Source organism: Solanum lycopersicum, chromosome 11 (assembly GCF_036512215.1).
Source record: "Solanum lycopersicum chromosome 11, SLM_r2.1".
In the NCBI taxonomy this organism is placed as follows: domain Eukaryota; kingdom Viridiplantae; phylum Streptophyta; class Magnoliopsida; order Solanales; family Solanaceae; genus Solanum; species Solanum lycopersicum.
The window spans coordinates 53,462,156-53,478,093 of NC_090810.1; the positions used below are offsets into that span (position 1 = coordinate 53,462,156).

The 15,938-nt window shown below is 33.0% G+C and overlaps 1 long non-coding RNA gene across 1 annotated transcript; it reads right to left on the reverse strand.

The window, feature by feature from the left end:
- Window positions 1-5,927: 5,927 nt before the first annotated feature.
- On the reverse strand, window positions 5,928-12,728 carry LOC104644736 (uncharacterized). Its single transcript, XR_738592.4, has 2 exons — window positions 12,194-12,728; window positions 5,928-6,665 (listed from the first exon to the last, which is right to left on the reverse strand). It is a non-coding gene; the product is annotated as an uncharacterized lncRNA (long non-coding RNA).
- Between the last annotated feature and the right edge of the window lie 3,210 nt (window positions 12,729-15,938).

Genomic DNA, 15,938 nt, shown 5'->3' on the forward strand with positions numbered 1-15,938 from the left:
AAGTTCAACAGATTGATTAAACAAAAATAAACTATTGGATAAAACTTGAGAAAGGAGTGTACGGATGTTCAACTCGAGTATGATGATTAGTTCTTTTGTGGTTTTGATTTGGTAAGGAGTACGAGAAGATTTTTAGAAAAAGATATGGTAGGGTCAATGAAGAGGCGATCAACGATAAGTAAAATACGTTAAGTAAATTATTTTTTTGGTATGAGCTAATGTTGTAAGATAATGGGATTGTGTTACATGGTTGGGATCAAAACTTCAATTTTACATGGTAAGTTTAAATTTGTGATAGTGTATCTTGTCAAGGTATGAATTGGTAAGGTAAGAAATGATCGATCACATTGAGTATGAAGAATTTAGAACGACTTAAAATTGAGTAGTACATTAGGTTACTTTTGATTGTTATACATAAGGTTTCTCATATTGTTGGCCAAAAAAAAAAGACTGGTAAGTGAGTTAGCAAAAAGGAGAAAAATTATGGTGTATTGAAGAGTTCAAGTTATTTGAAATTTCCGTCGTGGAATGATTTTAAGAAAGGCAAAGGAACAATAAGACCTCTCGTACAAACATTGGATTCGGAGGTGATGGTTGTAGTGATTTCGCCTTTGAGTTTAGATATGACTATGAGATGTGAACTAGTTCCGCACCTACTTACTATGGATTTATTATTAACTTTTCTAAATATTAAGTTTTGATTGGATTATAATAAATGACATAAGGAAGATTATACATGGTTATGTCGAGCTAGATTGTTCAGAATGTGATTAAGTAACAAATGGATGTTAATTAGTGTGGACCTACAATTTTACATGATTAATGAGGATTGGAGGGGATTACAATTATTTTGTTGACGAGACAAAATAGATTGTTATAATGTGTTACATGGGCATTTTATGATGAGTAGAGGTTATGAGATTATAGTATACATAAATATTGGAGTGATCAAGGGTTTCTTTGAGTTATCGCATGAGGTAAATGATGGTACAGATGGTGGTTGAAAATGGTATGTGAAAGTTTAGGTGAAGTTGACATTAAGTGTGACTTAATTATTTTACCCTAAAGGAGAAATATAGATTTGAAATTAGTGTTATCGGTCTTGGGTGTGACTTATATCTATTATGGGACGCTTAAATGGAAAGATAAGAAACCATGGTTCAAAGTCTTGGAGACTACAATGTGCTTGCTAAGGAGAACGTGATACGTAATGACGGTGTGAAAGTAAGGTAAATGGTTGGTGTGGTTATGATATTTGTTAATATTAATAGTGTTGGCTTTGATAGAGTACTGTGAGAAGTATGCAGGGTTTGGCAAATCCAGCATGTGTAAAATTGTAATGGAGATCAGACTGGTTGATTTTGGGTGGAAAAAAAAATTAAAAATAAATAAATAAATAAATTGAGGGATGCAGTCAGATGAATGAAAATATTGATATGGGAATTATGGAGAAAATATCTAGTGTTAGTCGACCTTGATTCCGTATATTCTTAAGTTGACCACCTACTTCATTTCGGACATGATTTGGAGTATGATTCATTGCATATGCCCACGTTTTTTTTTACATCTATGGGTGAATTCCTAGTGGTGGATTGGATGTACCAATCCTCTTGTGTCTTCTTGATAGGGTAGGATCCTTGGTTAGACTTGTTCACTTCGGTTATGACATATTTGATGTTGTTTGAAAAATTAGAAATATATCATTATTTTTATATGCACAACCTTGCTTATGGGAACTTACAAAAAAGCTTTCATGAATAGTTATGGTTATCCGACAGTGTTGTAAAAGGTTCTGCATCCTAGCGTGTACCACTTGTAGGGTGCTTACTTGATCTTGTTCTTCATTGGATTAGATATGTTTGATTATCCCTTGATGAGTATTCGATGTCTAAAGATCAAATTTTCATAGTTTAAGCTCATGAAAAGATTAGGTTGTGACAAGGGAATCTTGATAAGGTCTATGATGTTTTGTGTAATAGGTGTATGTGATCGTTAATCTAGGTTCACTTCAGATTGTAGTGGGTATGGATTCAGAACGTTATCCTTGTTATGTAAGAAAAGATTTGTTGTGATGATTGTGTTATGTTCCAGTGGGTTTCAGTTTAGATTGAGTTCATTGGTTGGTTTATGGCGTGATATGTAAATCTTCCGAAGTTTTATTCAAAACTTCAGTTCTTGGTAGTTGATATTTAATGGAATGTGATGAAGATGAATTGATCACTTGGAGAGATGAACACAACTTTGAAAATCATACCTCAAGTTTTTGGTCATGTTAGTTATTCTTCCTTCTCCTACTTTATGTTCGAGGACGAACGTGATTTCTAGTGGTGGATAATGTAATGATCCTCTTAGTAGTTTTAGAAATTTTAACCAGCATTATTATATTAACCTTTTTAGTAGATTTTGTAAATAATTTATATGACTTATAAGAATGAGTGACATAATTTTAAGATTTAATAAAGGATTATTTTGTTGCTAAGAATAATGAAAAAGAAAAAAAATGAAAAAAAAGAAAATCAAATAAATAAATAATAATAAAATAATAATAAAAAAAGGGCAAAGTGCCCTAAATGAATGAAGCCGCACATGGCTTGTGAGAATAAAAAAGAAGGAACGATCTGTGGAAAAAAATATGCAGATAAAGAAAAGAAAAGAAAGGGAGAAAAGAAAAGGAAAAAGGAGGAGAAACAACGATATTTTTATCTCGAGATATCAAGGTAATTATTCTTATCCTTTCAATTAAATTTTTGTGTAACTAGGAATAGATTTTTAGGTTAAAATGTGTATAATTTATACTAATATGTGAACTTGGGGTTATAAATGTGTATAAGTATTATGGTTCAATCATTGGACAATGATTAGTCCTAATCATTGGACAATGATTACTCCAAGATTAGGATTATTAATAGTGGAACGATAAATATGAATCGGAACATTGAAAATAAGTGGTTTCAGCAGATAGTTTTGTAGTCCGCCATTGATGTGTTGGGCAGTTAGTTTCAGCTTTAATTATTTTCATTTGATTATCATATTAGGATTCAAGTTTTGATATATTGAGATATGTGTTAAATAGTGGGTGCATTATGATATATAAAAATCATTATAATTATGTTATTCGGAGAATTAAGATTTAACCCTAAACTTGAAATTCAGAAAATATGAGATTTGATCAATTGGTTGGAATAAAGATTTAGAAATTTTATTATAAATTTGGATGAGTTTTGGGTCTAAGCTAGAGATATAGCAATATTAATGTTGTTAGTTTCGAAATAATATCGTGACTATTTATTTGAATAGATTTTATTGATTTGGAAGTCAACAAAAAGAGGAAGGCTCAAGTTTTGGAGTCATTGTTCGACTATTTGAGGCAAGTGGATTTCTAAACTCTTGTTAAGTGTATGAAATGCGTTTATTTCCTTGTGGTATATGTTTGGGAGTAACGGGATTGGTGATGGGTTGACTTGTCCACATTGATTAATTCTAATGATGAAAAAAAAGGGATAACAAAAGGCAATGTGATCAATTGTTTATGTGTGATGTGTTGAGAAAGGGTTGAAGGCTTGTTGAATCATTGTTGATGTGACTTCATGTTTGTGTGGTTGTGAAGTGTGTGATGTTATGTAAGTGGTCATCTCCTCATTATTTGTGTGAACTTGTTATCTGCATTATTCTGACGCATTGGTTGTCACAAGTGTTATGTGCATTGAAAAAGAATGAGTACTTAAGAGGATGTATCATTTCGAGGGACGTATCGCGCGCCACGATGGATACTATATTTCGAGGGACGTATCGCGCGCCGCGATGGTTACTATATCGAGGTTCGTGTCGTGCGCCGCGACAGATGCATGGACAGATATGTCCCCCATGGGTCCCCGACTGAGAGACAGCGGGTGTGTATCACTAGGTCAGACATGCATCATTATACTTGACATTGCATTCCAATGCATTGCACATACTTATCATTAGTGAATTTGATATCGTGTTTTGCTGATCTTCTAATTGCCTTTCTGCGGGACTTGTGATTGATCAATATTGAGCTTGTTATTGCGGATATGTAGTTTGTTGAAGTATTGTTATTGAGGATATGTAATTTGTTAAAGTGTTGTTGTTGAGGATATGTAATTTGTCTGACTATTGTTATTGAGCTACGTGCTATGTAAATTGTGAGCTGTTAGGTTGGGTTGATTTTAATGCAGGTTGTATTTGTGGAGGTTTGGTTGGGGGTGGTAGGAGTACCCGTATTTCATCCCCTTGGCCTGTGTTTAGAGGTTTACTTGCTGAGTACCATGTGGTTTGGTGCTCACCCCTTGCTTCTACAAATTTTTTTGTAGGTTACTAGCCCGGACTTTGTGATATTTTCTCTTCTCATTGTCTAAGATTTGTTGGAGATTTGAGAGATAGCTGTTTGTCGCCTCATCGTACTTTCTTTATCCTTAGTTATGATCTTGTTCTATTCTAGAAACAAGTTCATTTGAGACTAGCGTTTCTTTTGAATCAATTGTAATACTTTAGAGGCTTGTACACGTGACAACCAGGTTTTGGGGTATACTGTAAGTTGATAGTAAATTTTCCACATTTTTATTGTAAAGTTGAATTTTAGGCTTACTTGTCTTGGTGGGATAAGACGAGTGCCATCACGACCATTGTTGGGTCTTGACAGATAAAAAATTATATAAAACCAAACACTAGAAATGGAAGTTTGTATATACACAAATACGTATAGATATGTACAGTATAATAACAAAATTATTAATAGGTATACAAATATAAAATATACACAAATAGGGTTTATACAAATATCTGAGATTCTTCATAGTAAATTTCATTAAAATGTAGCCGCAATTCATTATTATATAAAATAGTATACCATGATCATTTGTCCATTTCGCCTAACTTTTTCCTTTATGAGTTCACAATTTTTCCTTTATGAGTTCACAAATTGAATGTAATTTTAGATAGACGAAGTAAATAAAAAAAACATAACTGATAAAAGAGGGTGAGATGACAAGTTATTTTTATGATATTTGGTGTTATTTCACCTAACTCATTATTTAAATAATTTCATCTTGCTTGGCATTATTAAATTTTATATGAAAAGATATCTTGAGAATTGCTTTTCATCTTTCATTTTTAGGAAATTAAATGATAACATACCTATATTTTACCGTCCAGTCTTCATTTTGTGATTCAATTGTCAAATTATAAAAGATGCTCAGAAGAGCTTCTATCTATGGTAGAAAAATTGTGTGAATCTCCTAATCTTTTTTGTTATCTTTCAACTTTTAAGCAATACCATTAATTAATAGGAGAGATTTTAATGATGATTAATGTTCAAACTCCAGGGAATTCAATTACCAAAATTTTATTGGGTTAAAAATTCATTTATAATTTTAATTAAATCCAGATCATATGAAATGAATAATTAATTTGAGTTTTAGAAATAAATTAGTCTATTTTATTTAATTTCAAGGTCCACTTCATCCCGAGGTTTAGCTCATGTCATGTGTAAAATGATATGACATCCTAATCAAATTTAAGATCAATAAAATGATGTCACGTGTTCAAATATTGTGGCAATCCTGATCAAATTTAATAACCAGTCAAAAGTCACCACGTGTCTAAAATAAAGTATTTTAGCCAATTAATCATAAGAAAACTTATCACATAAAATTTGTTATAAGTTGGATGACTAATATAAACTAGTCAGAAGAAGGTAAAAGAGTTCATTTTACTCTTACACTGCCTACCACCTAAAACTATATATAAATATGAGTTTTACATTAATCATTAGATTCAATGTTAAAAAGAAGACAAATGAACTGAACCAACCCCATAAGAGCAGTTAATAGTTTTAGTTAATAATTTCTGTTAGTAACAAGTTGTTAGTAACAGTTTCTGTTATCCAATACTTAGTTAATTAGAAGTTCGTTAGCAAGGTTGTTAGTTAGTTTTATATATAGGTTAATATTGTAATCTTCTTCACTTAATTCACATTCAATACAATATACATTTTCCTCTCTCAATTCAGTTACAACTCTAGTTGAAGGTCATCAATGGTGTCAAGTTCATCAATGGTGATAATCTTTTCATGGTATCAGAGCATTGATTGATGTATCGTAGTTGTTCCTGTTTCGAAGTCGATTCATGAGCTTCTTCTCTTTCTGTGTTGTTTTCAATCGATTCGTTTAACTGATTGAGAGATTGTGTTGTGAATTCTCTGTTTCTGTCATTTTTCTTCTTCTTCTTCTTCTTCTTTCTTTCTGATTGAGGAAACACATTTCGTAGTTGGAGATTAGCAAGTTTCTAGTTGTTTTCGTGTTAGTTTTTCTCACAAATATGCGAACACAATAACTGGTACTCAAGTTGGAGGTGTTTCTTCTTCTAGTTCAACTACATCTCGATTGGATTTTACCAGTCCTTTTTACCTGCATCCCTCAGAAAATGCAGGATCATCCTTCTTACCTGGAGTTTTCTATAGTATTGGCTATAGATCTTGGCGAAGAGCAGTTCTCAGAGCATTGTCAGTTAAAAGCAAAACAGGTTTTATTAATGGAGCAATTGTGAAGCCTGTTTCTACTGATCCTAATTTCATGCAATGGGAAAGATGTGATGATATGGTAACATCTTGGATCTTAAATTCTTTGTCTCCAGAATTGCGTGATAGCCTGCAGTATGTGAATAATGCCAAGGAGTTATGGGCAGAATTAGAGGAAAGATACAATCAAACCAATGGGTGTAAATTGTATAAATTACAGAAGGAGATAAATGAACTTATTCAAGGTATTTTAGACATCACTAAGTATTACACAACAATGAAAAAGCTGTGCAAGGAGATGAGCACAATTGATACCAATTCTCAGTGCACATGTGTGTGCTCTTGTGGGGGTAAAACAAAGTTACAGAAAGCTGAACAAGATAGAAGATTGATACATTTTTTAATGGGGTTAAATGAAATGTATACGACTGTTAGAGGTAGCATTCTTATGATGAACACTCATCCTAGAATGGCTCAAGCTTTTCCATTCTATGCCAAGAAGAAAAGCAGAGAGAAGTGAAGCCTCATAATCATACAGCCTTGGATTCTACTTCTCTCAATGCTTATGGACATTACAATAATAATGCAGGTTACAAGGGATTCAGGACAAATTATAGTTCATCTAAAGGAGCTGAAACTAGTTCTGGTAATACAAGCAATAATAATGTGTCTAGAGGGAATTCAAGTACCAACAGGTCTTTTTTAGTCTGTGACTATTGCAAGAAATCAGGACACACGGGAGATAGATGTTATAAACTTCATGGATATCCATCCAATCCAAAGTTTCAAAAGGGAAAAGGAACAAGTTCTGCAGTAAATATGTGTGCTTCTGATATGAATACACAACAATCTGGGAAAAGTCTGAAATGGGAAAGCAGATTCCACTAAACCTGTCCAAAGATCAGTATGAACAACTGCTCAACATCTTAGGAACTATACAAGCTGGAAATAGAGGTTTTAATTCTGATAATTCAAATAGCATGTTGAATGGGGCTGTGAACTTGGCAGGTATACTTGCTTGTTATTCCTCTATAAATGATATAGGTGATCTTTCTTGTAAATGTGTTAAGCTGACTGCTGGCTCTTGGATAATAGATTCAGGAGTATCACATCATATGACCTATGATAAAACCACTCTCACAAACATTAAAACACTCCCATATCCTTTCTTAATATCACTCCCAAATGGTTACAAGGTTAAAGTGACTCAAGTTGGTGATGCTTGTTTAAATCCAGTTTTAACTCTAAGCAAAGTGTTATTTGTGCCTACATTCAAGTTTAATCTCATTTTTGTTCATTGTTTGGCATTACAACTTAATGGAGTAATCAGTTTTGATAAATTTTCTTGTTTGTTGAAGGGCATTCTATGAAGAGCTCTCTGGAACTTGGTAAAGCCAAGAATGGTCTATATTTCTTATGTCAAAAATGTCACAATTGCTGCAAGTCTGCTGAGGAAAAGTCACCTCATTCTAATTGTCATCTTGTCTCAAAATTTCACACTGTATCTTCTGTAAGACAATCTCCAATTTCTACTACAAATAAAGCAGATTGTACGACTATTCCTTCTTCTTATTCTAATGATAAATGTCTTTCATTTGCTGATGTCTCTAGTCACACTTATAATGATGAACTTCTCTGGCATGCTAGATTAGGTCATGTACCCTTTGTAAAGATGAGGAATATATCAACCATACCTGTAAATTTTTCTCCTAAACAACCTTTTGCATGCAATATATGCCCTATGGCTAGGCAAACTAGGATGCCTTTTCCAGAAAGCACATCTACCACTACCACAATTTTTGAATTACTACATGTTGATTTATGGGGGCGATATCACATTCCTACTCATGATGGTTACCATTATTTTCTTATTATGGTGGATGACTACAGTAGGTCCACTTGGACACAATTACTAAGGTGCAAAAGTAATGCTCTTTAAACCATCAAAGCCTTTGTATCTCTCATAGAAAACCAATTTCAAACTAAGTTGAAAGCCATAAGATCAGACAATGGTTTAGAATTTACCTCATCTGAAGCTGTATATTTCTTTCAAACCAAAGGCATTATACACCAAAGGACCTGTCCATATACACCTCAACAAAATGGAGTGGTAGAGAGGAAACATAAATACTTACTTGAAACAGCAAGAGCACTCTTATTTCAATCAAAATTACCCATGAGATACTGGGGAGAGTGTGTATTAACTGCCACATATATGATAAATAGATTGCCTACTAAACTTCTTCAAAACAAATCTCCATATGAGATATTATACCATAAACAACCTACATATTCTCATCTTAAGAGTTTTGGTTGTCTTTGTTTTCCAACTGTTTTAAAAACTCACAATGATAAACTTGAACCAAGACCCCCCCCCCATGTTTTTGTTGGCTATCCATTCAATACAAAAGGCTACAAAGTCTTGAATCTAGCTACAAAAAAAGTTCACATATCTAGAGATGTTATTTTCCATGAGAAAATTTTTCCTTTTGTTCTTGCTCCTGATGACTCTAGTTTCAGTTCTATTTTACAAATGCTCACTCATTCTGTTAACATGCCTTGTATGCTTGGAAAAATAAACATTTTTGCTTCTGATGAAATGCTGGACAATCTTACACCACATGAAGTCACTGACAATCAAGTAACCAATATTACTAACATACATGAAACAACATCTGTTGATATACATGATTCTACACCACAAGAACCACAAGAACCAAGAAGAACTTCCAGAACAATAAATACTCCTAGTTATCTAAAGGATTATACATAAACCCTACCTAAGTTACATTCCCTCAATGATTTTGTGTCTCACAGTAACCATGTATGTTTCAATAGTCTTTGTTCTGATAGCCAGCAGCTAGTTACAACCATTTCACATGAATGTGAACCTAATTCTTTTGAAGAGGCAATACTGCACCGTGCTTGGCAGTAAGCCATCACACATGAGTTTGAAGCTCTGTATGCTAATGATACTTGGGAAATGGGCATGTTACCTGATGGAAAAAAGGCTATTGGTTGTAAATGGGTATACAAAATAAAGCATAAGGCTGATGGAAGTATAGAGAGATTCAAGGCTAGGCTGGTAGTAAAATGTTATGCACAACAAGCTGGAGTAGATTACACTGAAACATTTTCACCTGTGGTGAAAATGACTACTTTTAGAACATTGATTTCGTTAGCTGTTAAGAAAGGTTGGAACTTGTATCAACTAGATGTGAATAATGCATTTTTACATGGTAATTTACATAAGGAAGTTTACATGGTACCCCCACAAGGTCTTACAACAGGTTGTGATAACATAGTGTGCAAATTAAAGAAATCCTTGTATGGGCTAAAGCAGGCAAGTAGGCAATGGTATGAGAAGCTAGCAAACAGTTTGTGTTCAAGAGGGTATGAACATTCAGATAGTGACTATTCTTTGTTTTACAAAAAGAATGGGAGTTCTTTGGTATTTGTTGCTATATACGTGGATGATATAATCATGACTGGTAACAATGTTGATGAAATCAATTCTTTAAAGTGTTTCCTGCATAACCAATTCAGAATAAAAGACTTGGGTAAACTACACTATTTCTTAGGCCTAGAAATATTGTACAGACATGATGGTGTTCTTATCTCTCAGAGAAAATTCACTTCTGATCTTCTGAAGGATTTTGATGTGTTGAGTTACAAAACTACTTCATTGCCACTTGATTGTACTGAAAAGTTAAAAGCCACAGATGGTAAGCTCTTAACTGATCCTACTCAATATAGGATGTTTATTGGCAAGCTCAATTTTGTAACTAACACTAGAATGGACATATCCTATAGTGTCCAACATTTGAGTAAGTTCATGCAATCACCCAGGGAACCACATTTGAAAGCAGCCTACCATGTACTCAGATACTTGAAACAAGATCCAACCATGGGTATTTTTATTTCAAACAAGGCTGATTTTACTGTGAGTGCCTACTGTGACTCTGATTGGGCTGCTTGTTTTTAGAATCACGGAGGTCTATTAGTGGTTACCTAGTACTTATGGGAGACAGTCCTATCATCTGGAAATCTAAGAAGCAAGCAACAATATCATTATCATCTGCTGAAGTTGAATATAGGGCAATAAGACAAGTTGTGCGAGAGCTAGTGTGGCTTGAAAGGTTGCTAAGTGAATTGGATGTAAAATGTTCCCTGCCTATACATGTTCATTGTGACAGTCAAGCAGCAGTTCACATTGCCAAGAATCCAGTTTTTCATGAACGGACAAAACATATTGAAATTGATTGCCATTTTGTAAGAACTAAACTTCATCAAGGTTTAATCACATTCCATGATATATCCACTGATTCACAATTGGCAGACATCTTCACCGAAGTTTTAACTGGGGTTAAACACACTGCTCTATTACACAAGTTGTCTGTAATTACATCACCTCCAACTTGAGGGGGGGTGATGAGAATATAAGATCAGCAGTTAATAGTTTAGTTAATTATTTGTGTTAGTAACAAGTTGTTAGTAACAGTTTCTGTTTTCCAATAGTTAGTTAATTAGAAGTTAGTTAGCAAGGTTGTTAGTTAGTTTTATATATAGGTTCATATTGTAATCTTCTTCACTTAATTCACATTCAATACAATATACATTTTCCTCTCTCAATTCAGTTACAACTCTAGTTGAAGGTCATCAATGGTGTCAAGTTCATCAATGGTGATAATCTTTTCAACCTACAACTATATATAAATATGAGTTTTACATTAATCATTAGATTCAATGTTAGAAAGAAGACAAATGAACTGAACCAACCCCATAAGAACAAAACCAATAATTTTCATTTTATTTAATTCAATTTGATTTTAAAAATTTAAAAATCGATAAAATCAACTTGATTTTAATTTAATTAAATATCGCTCCAAACGAAACAATGAGCACTCCTACACATTGGTTTCGCCAAATGCCATACTAGGAAAATAAATAAACTTATTGTGAAAAGAGATGCATTTTACCTCTTCAAGAGACTACTGATAAAAATTTTTTTATCTATTTTTATTTCTTATGTTTCATTTTTCAAAAGTTAATTTGACTAATTTTTAAAGTGGAATTATATTATATTAATTCCATATTTTGAACAAAAGATTTAGATATTCAAAAACTATATGAAAATTATATAAATTATAATTTTTTTCATATCAATATTGATGAAAAAATATATAGTAAAATATTAGTTAATTTTTTATAATTTAATTCTAGAAAAAGAAACTACAATAATCAAGAAAAGTCAATATATTTGGTTTGTTGGTTTTGCTTCACACGAGAAATCATTTTCTAAGAACATCAAATAGTTGTATTTATGTTATTAAAAAAAATTGCAAGCTTTGACTTTAAATCCAATAATCATGCCTCAATCCGGAATAAGCTAGGATTTCAAAAAGTTAACCTAGATGCAATATAAAAATTTGCTTGCACTTTCACTTTTCTGTTCGAGCCCAATACTTTTTAACAAGTATTTCAAATAATGAATCCTCTTTATTTATTAGTATTTCAAATACTCACCTCTTAAGAAGATGCAAAACAAGGAATTCAACTAACAAATAAGGAATTAAGGATTAAAGTGACAAATTGGCAAAAATCAAAAGTAGAAGCAACTATAAGAGTTACAGTAACAACGGAAAAGGATTCACACACCTATTGCTCATAACGGCTAGGGGACAGTGGAGTCGAAATGGATCTCTTCGCAGTGGTATCAGTTCTTCGAAGCTCATTTTGTTTAGAGGGAAAAACTCGGGAGTATTTATCAGCTCTGCTGATTCTAGATGAAGATTGTTGGGTCATGGCTAAAAGTTCCTAGATTTGACGTATGAACCCATTTTGAGTTGAAGAAGTCTTCGAGGAGGTCGATTTTATGGAACTTGTGAGAGGTTAGTGTAGAAGTGAAATTCACTCAAGCTCAATAATCTTAGTTCAATAACAAGTTGATGAATTTGGGGGCCAGTTCGGAGGAACATCGATGACAAATCCGGAAGTATAATTATTCTTGGACCTTTCTTTTATATTACTTCCCTTTTTAAGATTTTTTTTTTAGTTTATGGATGCAGGTCACTTTTGGGCCTATTCAGATTCTGATCGTTTAGTAATAAATGGGTTATGTCTAAGTTTGAATTAAAAAAAAGGGTTGTCCGCTATAGTAGAGTCAAGATTTTTTTTCTTGTGTGTTTGTTTCAAGACCTTCAAGAAGGTATGGACCAACACCTTATTAGCTTGGTGGTGATGGATTTGAATATATTTCAAGCTTGATATAATTTTTCTCATTTTTTTTTTGCCTAAAACTTAATGTGGCTTGTACACGTGACATTCAGGTTTGGGAACGATTTTGTTATATTATAATTTTTGGAATACTTATGTTGTTTATCCTTATTTCCTTTTTTACTTATGTTACAGAATAATGTAAATATATTCTATTACCTTATATAGATAGGAGGAGAGACATGTAGGATATTTTCTTACCTTTCTTTATTAATGCTTCTTTCTAGTGTATACTGTTGACATCCTTTGAATGGGAGCAACGTCGCGGTGACTCAATTAAAAAAGAACTTGTTAAAAAAAATTTAAAACTGGTAAAAGAGGTTAAAAAGTGGTAAAATGAGTTTAAAAGGATTAAAGGGAGTCGCCACCTAATTTTTTGGAAAAATTAGGAAACCGATTAATTAAGTAACCTGAAAGAAATATCTACGAAACCAATATGATTCTAGGTAAGGGGTTCAAGTTATTCCGAAGGGAAGGGGTTAGGCACCCTTCGAAATCCACAACTGTGGTTTCCGACTGAGTTCATTTTTTCAAATTGAGGATGAGAATAGAATAATGTACAAATATAATAAACATGCAATATACACAATAAAAATAAAATAATAATTATCGGCCTAAGGTTTGCCTAACGTCAATATTTACATAATAATGAAATAAAAATATAATTCGAGTTTTTTCGAATGACTTCATGAGAAGCAACTCTGTGTACCTGTAAACACACTTAGTAAAAGTGTTAGTAATAAATAAATAAATATGAATAAAAATGAATATATGAAATACCAACTTGAAAATAAAAATCCGTCTTATTAACATGGGAGGACTTGAAAATCGACGATAATTTCTTCATCGGCCAATTCCAACAACTAAAATATATAATCTTAAATTAAAATTTCGTCTTTTAAAATGGAAAGGCCTCCAAAATCGACGGAGAGTTTTTTCATTGGCCAATTTAAAAAATAAACATAGATGAACTTAAATTAAATTTTCCGTCTTTAAAATGGAAAGGCCTCTAAACCCGACGGATAGATTTTTCATTGGCCAATTCCAACAACTAAAATTATATATGAACTTAAACTAAATTTTCCGTCTTTTAATATTGAGAAGGCCTCCAAAACCGACGGAGATTTTTTTCATTGGCCAATTTAACAAATAAATATAGATGAACTTAAATTAAATTTTCCGTCTTTTAAAATGGAAAGGCCTCTAAACCCGACGGATAGATTTTCATTGGCCAATTTAACAAATATATTTAATATAACCTGAACATCAACAAAACATAACAAACTTATCCCAAGAGAATATGGAAAACAACAACAAAACTAAAACAACATAATTAGAAATGGAAACAACAATAACATAACATATAAAAATTAAAAATAACATTGAAATAGAATAACAACAAAACCCTGAAAAGTTAAGATAGCAAATAGTTGACTAAAAATTTTAAAATAATAATAATAATAAATAAATAAACATTAAACCGTAAAATAATGCTAATATTAAAACTACAATAAATAAAAATATTAATTGACGTTTAGAACTACATTAAACTAAAAAACAAAACAAGCTACATATAATAAACAAAAACATAAAAGAGCTGGGAATTAAATAAAACAAGGCTAAGAAAAAAAATTTACCTGGTTCTGGGCAGCGAATCGGAACTATAAGTTTGAAGGAGACGACTCCACCTCCTCAACTCGAAAAACCACAAAAAAATACTTTAAAATTTTGAACTGTAGAACCAAGAATACTCAAAATTTTATGGGTACTCTTTGGTCTTCTCCTCCAAAATCCTCCTCTAAAAATAGTGAATGAAGTGGGTTTATATAGAAACCCAAAAATCCTCAAAAGGATGAAATACCGATGTGGGACTGTTTCAAAATTGAAAATTGTTTGAGAAACGATGTGGGAAAGGCAAAAAAATTTTCTTTTTTTGACTCAAAATGTATTAATTTTAAAACTATCCGACCAAAATTTGGTGTCAACAACTTGCCCTTTGTTTGATTAGGATCGATGAAAGTGATCCTGGTCAAACAAAGTTGACAAACCAAATTTGATTTGATAAACATTGAACAAAACAATTGAGACACTAGTAGAGCTTTTGAGCAAGACTCCACATCTGTCGACTTGGCTGAAAATAATAAACAAAAGGCGGAGATTGATTGTAACTGAGAAAATTCACATACCTTTGATGTTACTTGCAAAATTGCACAATGAAGGTGGTGTACCTTTTTGAAAGAAGGATGATGTGAATAACATGTTACTTTAAATGAGGTGACAACCCAGTGCGTCTCTTTGAAAGGAGGACGACCCAATTTGAACATAACATATCATTTTAAACGAGGTGACAACCCAACGTGTCTCGTTGAAAGGCGGACAACCCAACTTGAACTTAATATGTCATTTGAAGGGATATAACAACCCATCGTGTCTCTTTGAAAGGAGGACGCCCCAACTTGAACTTAACATGTCATTTGAAGGGAGATGACTACCCAATCATGTCTTTTTGAAAGGCGGACGACCCAATTTGAACTTAACATGTCATTTGAAGGGAGATGACGACCCAATCCTGTCTCTTTGAAAGGCGGCCGACCCAATTTGAACTTAATATGTCATTTGAATGGGGTTAACAATCCAATCTTGTCTCTTTGAAAGGCGGATGACCCAACTTGAACATAATATGTCATTTGGAGGGAGATGACAACTCAATCTTGTCTCTTTGAAAGGCGGACGACCCAACTTGAACATGTCATTTGAAGGGAGATGGCAACCCAATCCTGTCTCTTTGAAAGGCGGACGACCCGACTTGAACTTAACATGTCATTTGAAGGGAGATGACAACCCAATCTTGTCTCTTGAAAGGCGGACGACCCAACTTGAACTTAATATGTCATTTGGAGGGAGATGACAACCCAATCTTGTCTCTTTGAAAGGCGGACGACTCAACTTGAACATGCCATTTGAAGGGAGATGACAACCCAATCTTGAACTTAATGTGTCATTTGAAGGGAGATGACAATCCAACATTGAACTTAAAGTGTCATTTGAAGGGAGATGACAACCCAACATGTCTCTTTGAAACGCGGACAACCCAACTTGAACTTAAGATGACGTATCACAAAATCTG